At 38.2% G+C, this 14,259-nt stretch overlaps 1 protein-coding gene across 4 annotated transcripts in view; it reads left to right on the plus strand.

Annotated features, from left to right (window-relative positions):
* The window catches only part of LOC134220963 (neuropeptide CCHamide-2 receptor-like), a 216,041-nt gene that overhangs the window by 83,245 nt on the left and 118,537 nt on the right, over window positions 1–14,259 (plus strand). The window lies entirely within an intron of this gene.

Genomic DNA, 14,259 nt, shown 5'->3' on the forward strand with positions numbered 1-14,259 from the left:
AAAAAAAAAAAACATGTTAGAATACTACACTACTACAGTGCTAGGCTTCGATATCTAATAAGGGAACGGTTCGCCACTTCATCTCATAGCTCCTATTTCCATCCCATCAAAAACAAAGCAATGGTAAGGAATTTGGTTTGTTTATTATTTTTGTGATTTTTTTCAGCGGTGAGCACGCATGTTGACAAAAAGAAGCGACAAATTTGGTGCCGTATTTCTTTGTTTAGCAATGAGATGGATATATGTACAGTGAGATGGAGATCGGAACATTTCCCCTATACAATCGCGGGTGAAAACAAAGTTTTGAGAATTAAAAAGCCCAAAGTTTTGCCTTTGCTAAGATTCTGATTTTGATAAGTTTCAATATGCTGCCCAGAAGGGCAACTTTCAGAAAATTTAAAACAAAAAATTGTTTAAAATTATTTGTATTAGGTATTTGTTTGATTTCAATTCCAACCTGAACAGCAAAGAGAAAAAATGACAACAGGAACCACTTTTTCAGCTTTGCTCCGTTGCCGCATGCATAGAATATTATTTTAAGCGCATTACCTAAATATTTTGAACAGACAAGAACATTCTTGTAAAACATGTAACATGTATAATTATAACTAATGGACAATCGCAATAAAAATTGTTGAAATTCAAGAGAATATTCTTTGAAATTTTCATGAGATAGTTTAACGATTTTCCCCTGAATTTTCTATTGATTCTTTAATTAAAATTCCATCGAGTTTTTAAATTGAATTATTAATTTTTTTAGAAGAATTCCTTGCAGGAATTTAAAATTTACCGTGAAATACCTGAAGAAATTTCCCAAGGATTATCTAAAAGAACTTCAGGAGGTATTTCTAGAGCAGGATAAATTCCTGATGAAGTTTTCGGAGGAAATTTTGAAGGATCTTCGGTAGTGTTGGAATATCCAAAGGAATTTCTGAAGAAACTTTCGCAGGAATTCTTGGAGGAAGTTATTGGGGTACTGCTGCAGAAATGTGGAGTGAAATAGAGCATGCTTTCGGAGGCATTTTTGAATAATTTTCCGGCAACATTCTTGGATATTCTTCCAGAGGAATTCCCGGAGAAACTTCTCAAAGATGTTATGAACGAACTTCTGCTGGAGACAGTACGGGGTTGGACTTTTCTTATACTATGTATCAAGTTGTTATCACCGTGGACGTCCTCACGTTCTGTGGTGCAGACGTTCACACGCCTCGGCCAGCTCACCTTGGGTGTCTTCTCAGGGTCGGCTTTAGACCTCACGGAAGACAGAACAACCTCCTACTTACCTGCCAACCAGCGGACAATATGCAGGGCCAATTTAAATAGGGAATGTTCTTTGCATTTGAAAGGTGTAAAAGTTAAAAATTGATGTATTCTAATTTTTATTCAACAGGGGGGAGGGGGTGGTTGGGTTTTACAATTTGTTTCCCTATCGGTCGCGTCGTCGCTGCAGATCGTTGGGGCCCTTCAGAGAGTTGTCGATGTGGTTAAGGAGAAAGAGAAGATGGTCACGTACCTCTTGCGCACGTGATGTACGCTGTACACGATAGGGATGTCTACCTACTCGGCAGAAACCCCGCCGGCTTCGATGGATGACTCGTTCGACGATCGAATGATTTTTTTCCCGCCCGTGCTTGGGCACTGATCCTATCAGGCGAGGGGTTGGCAGGCTGTTGGTTCGCGAATCGGTGTGGCCGGGTTCATTGAAATCCGTGTTCCGAATGGTCCCGTTGAGAGTTTGCCTGAATTTCTCAAACTCACCCAACATATCGCGGGCTAGTTTGGTCCAAAATCTTCACCACTCAACCAAAACTCCGAATCTAGCTGCACTATGCATACCACACTTCAACCGTATTTTAATAAACGAGGCACTTTTGAAAAAACGTTATATCGGCTTCCGAACACAGACTAGAATTAACGAGCCTCTCCGAACTCAATCTCCTCCTCCTTATTTTTTCTCATCTCTTCTCTTCTTCCATCGTATTCCTCTCCTTGTCTCGTCCATTCCCGAGCTGCCTCTCGTCGGATTATGTGTTGTTGCATTTCATTTTATCTCTTTTGATAATAGGTTGCGTTTCGCGAGGGGTACAGATTTATTTTTCAGACAAATTTGAATTCAAAATTAATTTCACATTCTCCATTAGATATAGGTATTTTCCTTGCTTTTTTACAGTAAAGGTTTTGTATTCGTAAGATTAACAATAGAGGTAAGATTTAATTTTACTAACAATTCAATGTTTTTATTTATTTTAATTCACAACTTTTAAGTTTTTTTTTTTTAATTTTCAATTAATGTTCCCAAAAATATGTTGAGCCTTATTTATTGTAACCGAAATCTTAGGTAACAAAGTGTGATGTCACAAAAAAAAATTGAAATCGAGAAAAATATGTTTATTATGCAGTAGAAGAAAAGTCCAACCTCATATTGCTTACCGCTTTTTATTAAACTGCTTCTAGAATTTTTTAGAAGAGTTTCAAATTATTCTTCGTATTTTTCCCGTGCGAATGTTTTTAAATATCATCTTTTTGCTTTATCTTCTTCATGCAACATCAAAGCACCAATAGAATAAACGGCAGGCTTTTTTCAGGTTTAAATTAATTTACTTTCCATTTTTGCTTTTTTTTACATTGGTTTTTCAGGTTAAGTGTTTGGCCTCAAGGCCCTTCACCTTAGGTTATAAGTAGGTATTTATTTTTTTAAATGTTATTTTTATAATGTAATTTAAATTTTAATTCTATATTCTTCCCTTGAGAAGGCATCGATTTGTTCGAGAAATTTGATAACTTATCTACTATATACAAACGCTAGGCTTGTTCTGTTATTTTTGCTTATGTGTTTCTTATTCCTCTCTGCCGCAGAAAGGCTTTCTGTTGCTTGGCTTGATGGTGCTTGATATACAAATGACAAACGTTCAGCATGCGTGCGATACTGGAGTGGAATGCTCATACAAACTCGCTTATGTTGTGTACCGCCAGTGTGGTATTTTCTTCTGTATTGTACAAAATACAACAGCGTGGGTACTCGAGTGCTTCGAGGAGGCATAAATGAGTATGCACGAGCGAGTTTCTCTAGGCACGTGTTTAACTTTACGACAATGATGCCATCAATTTGAGGTGAGCTGATGAGCTGGGGTTTTTTTATTCCTTTATTTATTAGGGACTCTGTGTTTTACTTAACCGCTACTGTGCCGAGATCTACTGTGGTATTCTGCAGAACAGAATCCACACAGAATCTATTTTTATATTTCCATAACCATTATTGTTTGTCGTTGCCAGTCCATCTCATCGTGAGTCCATTGTGTCCGTTTGTCCATGTCGTGCATCCAATGTTCGTTGCATTGTTCAGTTGCCATTAAGCCGGGTCCGTTGGAGGAATGCCTCCGAGATGAACAAGTTGTCAGTCGTCATCAGGCAACCGTGACGGTAAGACGCGTTCCCCAATACACTACCGCATGGGCTGCGCATCTGGCGACTGACGAGGGTTTGGTGGAGGGGCTGGGAATCGAACCCATGACCATTCGCTTGTAAGGCGAACGTGTAGCCAACTACGCTACGGGACCCCCCTCTTGAGCTGGGGTTCTTGAAAAAAGATCCACGGTTTATCATCTCAATGTAAGGAATCGAATCTTCCAAACAGCTCGAGAGCAGAGCGCCCACCTCTAGTGTGTAATGCTCTTCAGGTGGCCAAGGGGTTGTACACAAAATATTAAAATAAATAAAATTAAAAAAAAATCTAATATGTCAAATAGTGTTTTAAAAATTATTGAAAACAGTCGTCTCAGTAGTAGAATAAGTATTACAACGCTAGAGGCGCTGTTTTTTTCATACAGCATTTGTGATCATCATGATTCAAACATAGTAACCCGTATTTTGCATAAAGGGTTTGGGTGATACCTTTAGCACAAACCTTTAGTGTCAAATTTATTGTTGTTATGAACTTGTTCTCAAGTAAGAAAATTGGGCTACTATGATGAAAAACATAGACATCTGACACATAAAGTACCGTCTTGAACAGCACCATCATGCTTTTATTTAATATTTTCTAAAATTATGAACAGATGACGGTAATTTCAGTTCAGAGTGTAGGCACATTCTATTATGCCACTTTTCAGTGCACTGATATTAATGCGGACCATTTACATTTAAGCGGAAAAAAATCATGAAAAAAGGAGTGAAATAAAAATAGGACCACTTCAAGTTTTCATCAATGTTCGGTAATATCTCATCAAAAATCATCTTAAAATACATGATAAAGTACTTTGTGATGACAGTACGAGTCATTCTCTGAAATGCGTTATTCTGTAGATATACCCAACCAGCGGATGGCAGATTTGAAAACAGTTCTGCATAAGAACCTTACAGAAACTGTATAATAATTCGGCATATGCAATTTCGGAAGATTTTAATACAATTGTTGTATTGAAATAATACAGATTTGTATTATTTTAATATAATATTTGTATAAAAAGCTTACAGAATTGTATATGTCCAGATTTTATACAATAATTGTCAGATTTGTTTTTTGGGTGTAGAATCATTTTCCAAGAGTGTTCCGCCGGAAATGCTCCTAGCATTCACAAAAAGGAAATTTTATTTTATTTATATTGTATAGGCTAATATCCCAAAACTCTCCTTATTTTTTCAAAAAACTATGTTTTAGTCAACTCAGAGTTGTGACTCGTTGTATTATCATGCTGATAAGTTAGTTATAGCCTCATGAACGACTCGCCGTGTTTGATTAAGCTTATCGCTAGCGTTTCGATGTGGTCCTCCGACTTAATCCTGGTTGATACCCTCATCGATAACAGATTTACCCAAAATCAATCATAATCATCATTACTTCATCACCAAAGTTTCGGCTAATTTTGACTTCCAGTTCTTAGTACAGATCGCACAAATAGTATTGTTAACCATCAAGTTTGAACTTTTCGACCGAAGAAGTACATTCATTAATTCGTTTGTGCAGGTTATGTACATTTCATCAGAATTAGGGTTATTATGTGTTTTAAGTCTTATAAAATAGAGGTTGTCGAGCCTTTTGCGCAACTTCAAGTCCTCGTTACTTAGCAGAATTAGGCGCACCTATCTTGTTGTCATTCAATATTGCAATTCTGCACGACTTTGGTATGAATCTGAGACGAGACCTGCAAAGACGCTGCTTCTTTTCTCTTGTTTTGACACTTGTTCTTCTTTTCATCACAGTTGACCATCGAGTTTCAACTGTTTACTTGACTGTTTCACCTAAGCCCCAGGTGGACCCTTCTGAGCACAATAAAAGTGTATCTAATTCACGAAATAGTTAATTCATTTTCATAAGGATTTTTATACCGGGAACAAAACACAGGTTTATTACTGATTATTAACAAGCTAAACGGAAGGTTTGGAATACTCGTTAAAGTAAAAAAGTCTTGGTACAACAAAAATGATGTGGAATATTTTATTTGGGATACCAATACTTTCACTCAAAAAGCTGCTGGTTGCACCTGACAGTTCGTGCCTGCAGTTGACTGGCAGCAGCTGAAGTTACATTTTTTCCTCTTTGCAGGTCTCGTCTCAGGTATGAATTAGTCTTTTATTTTACAGTTTTCTTAGTAAGCTGGTTACTCCTCTCTCGTTTGTCTTTGGTATGGCAAATATTGGCATTTTTTTTAAATCTTTCGACTAAGGCATGTAATCGGAAGCCTTTTGGATCAATTTCTTTGAAAAAAGCAAGCATCATTGTAGGATTTCTTTTTTACCATCTGTTTTGAAAAAAGATGCTGCACTCGGCCTATTTCTGCCAAATTACCGAAAAGTGGTGCTATTTTTATTTCGCACCTTTTATCATGAATCTTTCAGCGTAAATGTAAATGGTTCGCATCAATATCAATGTAACGCACTGAAAATTCTGAAACGAAATGTGTCTACATTCTGAACTGAAATTACCATCATCTGTTCATAATTTCAGATTATAGTGAAAAGCATGGGGGTGCTATTTAATTTCGCTCAATGTACATCATGTCATCTCTCTACATCTCGATATGGGGCACTGCACGAAAAATCTCTTTCTTTTTCATTCTTTATAAATTTTGACATTTACTGGGCTTGTTGTTTACTAATTTCTTTGCATCGAGAAAGAGACAAAAGCAGTTCGTGCAGTGCCCTACTCAAGGGACCATCGAGATCGGGTCATGGAATATTGAAATGGCTACTAGATCCAAAAAGCTTGTTTCCACGAAAAACGGCAACAAAACAAATATCACATGACTAGAACACCTCGATAGAGAGATATTGACATAGGTAGGCTGACCATATGTACCGTATTTAACGGGACAGTCCCGTTTTTTAGACCTTATTGGGCTGTCCCGTCGTAATCTAAAAAATCCTCAATTTGTCCCGTTTTTTCATTGATTCTGCCAAAGAGCTGCAAAATGGAATTAAAATTTGGCCAATTTCAGTAGTGGATTGAACGAAACCGGTAACTCGGTAAATAAGTATGATCTGAAAATCAGGTTACGCTTCAATAAAACGAAGCGCAGGGACAGACATTCTAATTTCCCGATTAAGTTCATTTTCCGATTTTTTTTAAATCTTGCAAAGAAGGTTAATTCTATTTTTTTAATTCTGCTTTACCACATATTTTTCAATGTTTGATTATTTCGAAACATTAAGAATCATTCAAAGTCTTTCTGAATAATTCAGAATATTTCGAATTCATCCACTATAAAAAACGACGGTATTAAAAAATAATAATTTATAAATTAACTGAACAAAATCGAGTTTAGGCTTGAGTTTAGGGTAGTTTCAAACCGAGTGAAAATTTGGTCGGACTTCGGTCCTCACGTACCTTAAGGTTAGTTAACAGTTCAGGAGCTTCCATATGTGTGGACCTTTTTGGAAGCACATGTGAGAGAAGTGAGAATTGATTAGATTTGATATTTGTTCACATGCGCCAATCATATTCATGGAAATAATTAAAATTACTTCTTATTAATGTTCTTTCCTTGTTGAGATTCTTGTTATTTTTATCCGCAGATGTTCCCTCATTTATATTCATGGGTAAAGGGTTTTGGCATGGGAAATCAATAATCCCACCCTATTTCTCTTTTCGCATTTGTCTTCTGACATTTTTTTAAATTGTTTTTTTTTATCTCTCTAATGCCCAAATCGGCTTGAAAGGCTGGTTTACAATGCGTAAAACTTGTCACGGGATTTGATTCGCCATGTATTTTTAAAAAGGCGGATTTAGGGGATTTTAGCTACAACTCCCATGACACGTTTTCCGAACTGTAAACCAACCTTCATGAAGGATACTTTGACTATTTTTTGTTATTTTCAATAGTTTAAAATTGGAAAAGTTTTTTATATTGGTCAGTAATAAAAACCTTAGATCTTAATGCATGTTTAATAGTGGATTAAAATAAAATTTCAAAATTCCAGAATTTTTCATAATATTGAAAAATGCGTAATTTTTTTGTTCCTTAGTGTTTTTGTCCGCGCCCTTTTGAAGAGTGAAATATTTGTAGTTTAGTATTTTTCCACAACTAACTTAATACTTAGAAGGTTAGTTAATGTACTTAAAAGAAGGTTATGGATTAATAACTTATGGTATTGAAAAAATCATTCTTAAACTTTTCTCTAACTTCTTACACGGAAAATGAAAATTAAGCCCATAAATATTGAAAATTCTGAAGCTCTTGAATTTTGTCACAAGTTTTTTGATATGTCCCTTTTTGCAAGTGCGTTTGTCCCGTTTTTCTACCAAAATGATCTGGTCAGCCTAGACATAGGGAGGTTATCGAGATGTAGAAAGCAAAATTTAGATTTATATTCCCATTTATTTCGTTATTTATATACCGTTTAGATTTATATTCCGAACACTTAAGCACATTTTTCATTACGGAAGACTTTATGGCGCATGAATTAAAATACAGTGAACTTTCCCTAACTCAATGTTCTGTAACTCGATATTTTCCCTTACTCAATGAAATTCAAAGTTCCTTGAATCTAGCATACTGCGCACGCTCTGTAAGTTGATATCTTCCATACTCGATATTCTATAGATCGAAGTATTTTTCCAATGCATTTTCACCTCGCTAACTCGATGTTGTCAGAAACAGTACAGACACGGTATAGTTAGAAGTTAGAAGTGAAAAGTAATCAGCGAGAAGTGAGAAATTAGAAGTTAGAAGTGAGATGTGAAAAATTCCAAGTGAGAAGGGGAAAACGAGAAGTAAAAAGAGGAAAGCCAGAATTGAGGAGTGCAGAGTAAGGAGTGCGAAACGAGTAGTGGGAAGTGAAAAGTGAGGAATTCGAAGTGCGAAGTAAGTAGTGAGAAGCGAAAATTTAGAAGTTAGAAGATGAAAAAGAAATGAGAAATGAAAAGTGAAAAATGAGAAGTAAGAAGTGGGAAGTGTGTTGTGCGAAGTGTGAAGTGAGAAAAGAATAGGGAGAAGTGAATAGTTAAAAGTGAGAAGTATAAAATTCGAAGTGAGAAGTGAAAAGTGGGAAATGAGAAGTGAGTAGTGGGAAGTATGAGAAATGAGAGGTGAGTAGTGAGAGGTTCGCAGAAGCAGTGTTGGGAAATGTACAGTAAAACACTGTGATTATGCGAATGTTTACATTTTATCCGATCAAATTTCACGCACCGCACAAACTGAAACAATTTTCAAAAAAAATGTACGCCTCATTGTGACATTTTTATTGCTGATGAGGCAAACTGTTTGTTTGCTGCTGCCTGCTGTTGCGTGAGAGTCGAGTCGTCGGTGCGGTCAGCATTTGCAAGAGATTTCTTGTTTCGGTTCGTGCGCAGCGCAAACAGAATATAATCGAGTCAAATTGCCTGTGGCGCAAAGCCTAGAAAGAATGCTAGCCGTTGGTACTAATTAATCAGTTCTAGCCTGTAAAATGAGCAAGGAGTAATAAAATAATCATTTACCACCAAAAACGGTCATACGTCGTGAAATGAGCGTACAGAAACATTAATTGTTTGACTAGAAACTAGATTTGATTCACGTCCCCATTTAGAATCCCATCTTAGGTCCAATGTTGTGCTCCTTTTTTGATTTTTTCTTCTTATCTCCTCGTTCTTCCCATCGAATCGAATAATGGCTGGACGAAGATGTCGCTTTTGCTAGAGCTTTGAGCCAATTTCGTTTTATAGTATGTTTAGTTGTTATATATTGAAGGGACCATCGAGTTAGGGAGGTATCGAGATAGGTAACATATTTATATTTGACCGAATGCCGTTTGGCCGAACAGGTCAGATATGTTTTCTTATTAAGTGAATTGAGAAGTAAGATGTTCGAAGTGAATGGTGAACAGATAGAACTGAGAAGTGAAAAAGGAGATATTCGAAATGAATACAGAGCAGTGAGCAGAAAGTATACTTCCATTTATCAGTATACTGATAAACGGAAGTAAGTTTTGAATAGTGAGATGTGTGCAGTAACATGTGAGAAGTGGAAAGTGAGAAATAAGAAGTAAGTGTACTAAAGTGGTGAAAAGTGTGAAAAGATGTGTTAGTAGCGAAGTGAGAAGAAGGATGTGAGCAGTGAGAAAAAAGAAGAAAGGAATGAGAAGGAGAGATGATAATCATGAAGTGAGAAGCGAGATGTTGAGTAGTCAGAAGTGAGTGGAGAGATATAAGACTGAAATGAGAAGGAAGAGAGAAGAATGAACATCCCACTTCTTACCAGTCTCCTCTCATAATTTACATCTCACTCCTCATTTCTCACTTTTCACTTCTCACTTCACTTAATAAGAAAACATATTTTACCTTTTCGGCCAAACGGCATTCGGTCAAATATAAATATGTTACCTATCTCGATACCTCCCTAACTCGATGGTCCCTTCAATATCGAGTAAGGGAGAGTTCACTGTATATTAATACAGTCGACTCTCTACATGTCGATGTTCTATATCTCGATATCTCTCCCTATGTCGATGGTTTTCTCAGTCCCTTCAATCTACATACATTTGGGCTTTCTACTTCTCGATAACCTTCCTATCTCGATATCTCTCTATCTCGATATGGTCTGATCATATTTTGTTCGGGATTCACTCTCCTTATGTCGATATGTTCAAATTTTTAGGCTACTAGACCATCTTTGGACATTAACAAACACATCAACAACAGGGAACGACATTTGTTTTGTTGTCGTTTTTCATAGCAACGAGCTTTTTTAGATCAAGTACCCATTTCAATTTTCCTTCCATTCCTCAATCTCCCTATCTCAATGGTCCCTTCAATATCAAGATGTGGAGAGGCGACTGTAGTTTTGTCTGCTGAGTTATGGGTTACTTTGATTGATGCTGCATGGGTAGTTTTGTCAGTGCGGGTGAAGGTAAACCCATGAAAAAACGGCAAATTTCGTATTTTTTTTAGAATTCAAACGTTAGTTGATATTTCGCCGACTGGATGACATTATTGACTTCGAGAACGGACGGGGCAATATTTCAAGAGAACTGAAGCTGAACCTGCTTAAGTTTCACAGTTTGGTTCAACAGGAACAGGTAGTGCTTGCGGCTAGGCTGGAAGGTTGTGGCAAAGTGGAGAAGAGCATCCAGACTGCTCCCTTCTCCTCCCATAGTACCATAACCATGCCACAGGAGGCGTTAGATTTCGCACTCAGTGACAGATTGGCAGAAAGGAGAACAGACAAGCGGGCGGGGGACTTAGGCGATATGATCCTTGTCTTAAGAAAGGGCTCACAGCAGGCGGGCGGTACCTCATATGTAGCACTAGCCCACTAACGCTCAACACGACAAAGTGACCCTCCAATGTAAGCAGTTGAATGATGAAGCAACTGGAATCATCGGAAGCGATCGCCTCGGCCATCAAGGACCAAGGTGGAGTGGTGGTGGCAAAAGCGTCCATCCGCCTGCAAAGAGGACGACAGATTGCCACGGTGAAGTTACCGGCCACTGACGCCAATAAGGTGATCAAAGTTGGTAAGCTGAAAGTAATGTCGAAAGCATGTTCAGTCAGCCTCTACCAACCAGCGGGACCCAAAGCGTGGACTTACAGAGGGTCGCACAGGAGTAACCTATGTTGGCGGTGCGGCGAAGCTGGCCATAAAGCGCACCCGTGCGATAATACACCATCGTGTATGCTATGTTCGAGCAGAAAGCAGGAACATAATCACGCCATAGTTGGGCATGCGTGCCCCTGCATGGCTATACGAGAAAGCCATTAAAAAAACCCAGATTAATCCACCTAGCGTTGGTGGTGCCTTTCTCGCAATTAGTTAAGACACCAACCTTAATGGGGCTTATATGGTTCGATAAACCACTTTCTTCATAACTTTTAAACGCATTGACCGATCGTTATCAAATTCAATAGTGATCAACAAGGCTTTGTCCCCTGTCGAATAAAACTTGTTGCGTGAAAATCGGTTAAGAATTACTATACGAAAAGATGTCTAATGTTTTCTTTAGCTTTTGTGCACACACATACACACACACACACACACACACACACACACATATACACATACACACACACACGGACAGACAGACATGTGCTCAGTTCATCGAGCTGAGTCGTTTGGTATATAACACTATGGGTCTCAGAGACTTCTATAAAAAGTTTGTTTTCGGAGTGAAATGATAGCCTTTCGGTACAACTTTGTTGTACGAGAAAGGCAAAAATGTAACGTAGCTCAATCTCAACCATTGTGCGGCTACCCAGCAGTTGCCCAGATGGTCGATTGGCTGACATCAGAGTAGCAAGTCAGTTGTCATTGCAGGAGACTCCAATACGTGGGCGATAGAGTGGGGAAGTCGCTTTACTAACCGGGACGCTTTACTAAGACGGTAAACGCTGTTAGAGATCTTAGTCAAGCTTGATGTCGTGCTGCGCAATGAAGGATCGAGAAGTATCTTCCAGTGAAACGAAGTGGAATCTTATCTGGTACATGATAAGCAGCAAGGCAAGGAGCTACTTCTACAACCCGGACGTGGCAGGCCGCTTACTTCGACGGTGGGACCCTCAGCTAAGCTATGGGTTTGGAAGAAAAGACGGGAAGTTTGAGCGGTGACGAATTGGTTGCGGTCCATTCACGAGCGTGTGACGCTACAATGCCGAGGAAGGTGCGCCCAGGGAGTTGCAGGCCACAGGTATACTGATGGAGCAAGCGAATTGAAGCCTTTCGAGCAACCTGCCTCAGGGCTAAAAGAAAACTGCTCGACGGAAGTCAGGGAAGAACTTTGTATTAGTTTTATAATGATTATGTTTCTTGTATGTGCTACCATTGAATTCCGAAGAATTTTTTTTCTATATATTTCATTGCCATTAAAAAAATCTTTGACAACTAGATTTTCCTGACGGCATAATCAACCACATTTCATACACTTTAACCACAGACAAATAGACAAAATACACGAGCATATTTTGACATTTGTTCACTAGCTGGTTCGCAAAACTAAAACATGTTTTAATGAATGTAGGTTAATAGTCTTATTATACTATAGTGAGGCAATCGAATTGTTTGTCAGGGGATGCCTGCCAGTTGTTTCATGTTTCACATCTGTTTGCCTGAGCTAGGTATTCCATTCCCCCCGCAAATGACACAAACTTGTTCTTTGCTTAGTCAAGTTTTATTCAGTCCAGTCGCCATCCTACCCGACACTAGTTATTGCGGTTTCGATTGAAATAAGTTTCTGATGCAATGCAGAAACTGCCGACACGGCACCATCTGTACCGATTCTCACCGCCGAAGGATATTCCAGGAATTACTTTTCGTAGCAAATCTTAATTGAAAATCAGACATATTTTCCCAACTGCGGTTAAATAGGAGAAAGAGAAAACTTACATATTCCGGGGCTACAGTTGGTTGTCTTCCGGTTCGACAAATGCGGCACAGAGTTGCGGTTGGGATGTAATTCTCGGGGAAATTTCTTGCTGGCAGATCGCCTATCGTAAGAACGCTTTGGTTGCGAAAGCTTCCCATTGCTGTCCGGTTGGCTATTATGGAGTGCTGGACCGAATCCAGCGCATAATAACGGGGGATTTTTATATTCCTTTGATTCACTATGGAGAATTTACAAATAGGTTGCTCTACTGCCGCATTCCCAACAGATTGGGTAAAATGGTAGACATGTTGGAGTTTATCGAGGTCAGAAGGCTTCTAAAGATATTTTGTGTAGAGACGAGTGCTGCTTTATTTAATTTATTCAGATTGAATCATTAAGCTAAAGCTTAATTGACCGTTGTTTGTACTCTCTTATTTGGCATAGGATGTTTATTGCACAAGTACGTCAGAAATGCGTGCGGAATGGCGAATATTCCTTTATGTACAGGTTTTGGTATTTGGAACTTAGGAGCGAAAAAAATTGAGAAAGGAATGGATCTGGAATCAACTCCAAGTTTCAGAACCATGAGGATAACATGGTACCTTTCAGTATTTCTTTTTTCTATTTCATAGATTCACTTTTGAGATCTTTAGAAATTATGACGGCTGATATCTGTATTGTCTTAACCGGAAATTAAATGAAAGTCAGCATAAACGATGCCTAATTTATTTATATTTATATCAAATGGATACTTAAATGAGAATCTAAATTGCGGGAAACTTCCTACTTGCTAATTTTTAATAGTGTTAACAAACAGCGTGAAACATATACCCGCAATTCTTTGTTCTGTAGTGCTTATAGTGGCATTGGCTTCCCAAAAGTTGTGTATCCACCGGAAACAAGCTAAGTGCTTTTTTTCTTTCTCTCAGCTCATTCCATTTCAACTGGAGAAATAAGCATTTTTCCTCCTAGCATGATGGGTAAATATACTCCAACAAACCCACCACTGACTGGGAGCTTTTTACGCCGCGAAGCGAAAGATAACAAATTGTGTTTTATTTTCACTTGGGAATATTTTATCATTACGCTCATCGCCGTAGAACATACACTTGATGGTGGTTTACTGACTGATGACTGAGTTGACAGAAATTACAAGCCGGTGGCACTGCAGTATGCTTTCTTAAAACAGTGGGAATAAAATTCACAGTTTTTAAGGGGTTTCTTGGCTTATTTGGGAGATGTCAGGGGCCTTGCGATAAGATGCACAGCTTGTTACCGTCTATAATAACAATGAACCATTTTACCAGTCATCCACTTGTATGGACTAATGTTTAAAATAAACCAAGAAAAAACTAAGAAGATTTTGTGAATCTGCATTTTTTCAGAAATGTAACAACTAAATATACGTACTATAAAACGAAATTGGCTCAAAGCTCTAGCAAAAGCGACATCTACGTCAAGCCACTATTCGATTCGATGCGAAGAACG

The sequence above is a fragment of the Armigeres subalbatus genome, chromosome 3 (genome assembly GCF_024139115.2).
Source record: "Armigeres subalbatus isolate Guangzhou_Male chromosome 3, GZ_Asu_2, whole genome shotgun sequence".
Lineage (NCBI taxonomy): Eukaryota > Metazoa > Arthropoda > Insecta > Diptera > Culicidae > Armigeres > Armigeres subalbatus.